This window comes from Nicotiana attenuata, unplaced genomic scaffold (assembly GCF_001879085.1).
Source record: "Nicotiana attenuata strain UT unplaced genomic scaffold, NIATTr2, whole genome shotgun sequence".
Classification (NCBI taxonomy): Eukaryota; Viridiplantae; Streptophyta; class Magnoliopsida; order Solanales; family Solanaceae; genus Nicotiana; species Nicotiana attenuata.
In genome coordinates this window covers 4,133-7,666 of record NW_017683001.1, presented here as the reverse complement: position 1 = coordinate 7,666, position 3,534 = coordinate 4,133, and the positions used below count along the sequence as shown (strand labels likewise).

Below are 3,534 nucleotides of genomic sequence, written 5' to 3'. Positions count from 1 at the left end.
CTGGGCATGTTCGAGGACGAACGTATGTTTAAGTGGAGGAGGATGTAACGACCCGACTGGTCGTTTTGAGCAATTTCGTCTGGTTCGGCAGTTTGAGGTCACGAGTAGCTTCATATTATGTGAATCGACTTGCGAGTGCAGTCCGGGCGTGAAACCGGAAAGCTTTTATGTGAAAATATGAAAAAAAATAGTAATTTTTAGAGTTAAAAATTTGGTTTTTAGTTGACCTTGGTCAACATTTTGGTAAATGGACCCGGATCTGTGTTCCGACGATCCCGGGAGGTCCATGGTAAAATATGGGACTTGGGCGTATGCCTGGAATTGAATTCCGAGGCCCCTAGCCTTAGAAAACAACTTTTGAAGAAAATTGTTGTGCTAGTTTTTAAAGGAAATAAAGAAATGAATTAATGTTTGAACTCGTTGATATCAGGGCCGTATTTTTGTTCCGGAGCCCGGTACAAGTTTTGTTATGATATTTAAGTCCTATCTGTAAAATTTGGTGAAAACCGGAATTTATTTGACGTGATTTGGACGTCCGGTTGAAAAGTTAGAAAATCATGAGTTTTGAGGTTAAATTCATAGTTTTTGATGTGTTTTTGATGATTTGATTGCACGAGCAAGTCCGTATGATATTTTTAGACTTGCGTGCATGTTTGGTTTGGAGCCCCGAGGGCTTGGGTGAGTTTCGGATAGGTTTAGGCTATGTTGCGCTTGTTTTTGGATGTTTCATCGTTGTTTCTTCAAGCAAAAATAATACCACATTGAGCAAATGAGATCCAAATTCAGTTTTGTTTGAACCATTATATCTGTATCAAAATTACGGAGCTATAGGAAAAAGAATCATCCAATTTGGACCTCGTATGAGGAAGTTATGCTCATTTTCGTGTCAGAAAAAATTGTTGGTTCTGGTGTGGTCGCAAATGCGAACATTTTATCGCATTTGCGATGCCCTGTTCGCAAATGCGAGATTTTTGTCGCAAATGCGACTTTTTCCAGCCCTGGGTTGTTCGTAATTGCGAGGGGTTCTGAGGCCTGTTAAGTGAGGTTTTTGACGAGATCTTCACCCATTTTTCAATTTTCTCAAACCATAAACCTCCATGGGCGATTTTCCAAGGACCCAAACTTCTCCAAATCATTGAATAAGTGTCTCTAATAAATTTCCAACTATATTTTGTGATTATATCTTAGATTTAGCATCAAATTCATGAGAATCTAAAGAAAAATTTGGGGGAAATTGTGAAATCTTTCAAAAATGTAAATTGATGATTTGAATGACCAAATGGTATCGGAATTAGATAATTTTTGTATGGGTGAACTCGTAGCGGAATGGGTGTTCGATTTTCTTGAATTTTGTCGGGTTCCGAGGTGCGGTCCCGGGGAGTTGACTTTTTGCAAATTGTATAAGAATCATAGTTTTCTCAATTGAAATTGTTTTCTCTTGCATTGTTTGATGTATTCAAGTCGTTTTTGGCTAGATTGAGCCGAGCGTTGATGAATTGGTAAAGGAAAAGCTAAATTGAGTATTTAATTGGCCGGATTGAGGTAAGTACCTTGCCTGACCTTGTGTGGGGGACTTCCCCTTAGGATTTGAGTCTTCTATGCTAATTGTAGTCCCATGGGAGGTGACAAGTGCGTGCTCGGACTTATTTTTGGGAAATTTTCCTCTAGAGTTCTTAGGTCCTTATGTTCATTATGTGGAAAGTATCCCGTTATGGTTGGGTTTCCTAATTGCTTAAATTGCCTCTATATGCTCCATATGATGTTATCGCTTTCCTCTAATTCGTACGTGTTACTCGACCCTTAATTGCCTTAATTGAATTAATTGCCTTCCTTATTGTTTTGATACTTCTTGACTGTGAGTTTCCTTTATGACTTCGTGTAAACGTGCTACATGTCCAATTGTTGTGGTTACCGGTGTAGTTATCACGTGCTTATTATGTCTGGTTTAGGGGTGTGCATTCGATTTATCAATTCGATTTTGACCCTTATCGATAATTACTTATCGATTATCGATTTGTACATATGCTTATCGTTATCGTTTCAATAAGGTTTTGATTTTTTCGATTTCGATTTATCGATTTTTGGGGCTTATCGATTCGGTTATCAATTACACCAATAAGAAAATTTGTGGGATTCCACGGAAAGTATATCGCTATAAACACGCCTAACTAAGAACCTCTACTTTCATCAACCACTTGATCAATTTTATCATTTTCAGCCATGTGAAGTAAATGAAGAATGTAACTTACAGTCTTAAACGAGTTGAATGAAGCAAAGCAAGACGAAGTCAGCACTCCTCGCTCTTGACCTAAAAATTATGGCTGCAAATCCAGGAAATATCAATAACAGCAAAAAAGAACTGGTCAATTGTCTGTATGTTAAAATGTAATACCCGTTAAAAAGAAAAGTCACAACTCACAAACACTTGTAGTTTGTACGGAAGTGCCAGCATAGATACAATAAGAGAGGGACTGTGGATTACCTGGGTGAGCGGATTCTGTGGCCAAACCCAGTGGTGACTCTTTCTACATTTATATTTATATAAAGTGAAAGAAGTCAAGCCTATGAACATGTTGAGAACTAAAAGCAAAAAAGTTCTTTTTGACATACTTGGGATAGAAAGAGCAATAGCACGCCAAGAAAGAACATAAAGTGGGGCAGACATCTTTTTGACACACTAATCATTACTATACATCTGTAGTTCTTGCCTTCTTGGAACATGATTAGGCCTTTTCATAATTATCCTTTTTCATTTCTTATAATATAATACTATTGTGAGCTGTTTAATCCTTACCAATTTTAGCTGAGTACTATTATAAACCAGCTGATGAAAACAGAGCTTGAATTGCAGAGCTACTATAACTTTTTGAACCACAGTAGATGAAAATTGGAGGCATCTAACTTGAATTATCTTTTTTGGATGTCCATTATTAGTTGGAATCTGAAGCTAGTTCAAGATCCAACAGGACACGTTTTTTGAAAAATAAAAGTGGAGGTAGAAATTATATAGCACAAAATAGCATGAGAGAAACCAAACAAAAAGATAATCAAATCACTGAAAAGAGAGCAGGTAAGTGAGATTTTCATGTACCTGTGAAAGAAGGACCAAAAGCGGTGCGGAAGAGTGAAGAATAAGGGTAGAGAAAATAATAGGGTTAGGGAGTTAGGTAAAGGAAAGGGTATTATAAAATAAGGGTATATTTATATTTTTAGTATACCTTATCGGTTTATCGATAAACCGATAACCGAAGAGGACAAAATCGAAATCGAAATCGATAAATCGATAAGGAAAATTTCGAAATCGAAATCGAAATCGATAAACCGATAAACCGATATCGATAAACCGATAACAAATAATCGATTCGATTTATCGATAAACCGATTCGAATGCATACCCCTAGTCTGGTTATTTTTTTGAGGTTATCGTGCTTCTTGGTGTTTTCGTGATCCTTATTATGTATTATTCTTGTTTAAATTGATGATTTATTCATGTCGAATAAGACTTATGACATTCTCTTGGAAATTGTCCATTGT

At 36.8% G+C, this 3,534-nt stretch overlaps 1 long non-coding RNA gene across 1 annotated transcript; it reads right to left on the bottom strand.

Moving 5' to 3' along the window:
* Window positions 1-2,265: 2,265 nt before the first annotated feature.
* LOC109222043 lies at window positions 2,266-3,157 on the bottom strand. The gene is made up of 3 exons (XR_002067349.1): window positions 3,092-3,157; window positions 2,483-2,525; window positions 2,266-2,321 (listed from the first exon to the last, which is right to left on the bottom strand). It is a non-coding gene; the product is annotated as an uncharacterized LOC109222043 (long non-coding RNA).
* Between the last annotated feature and the right edge of the window lie 377 nt (window positions 3,158-3,534).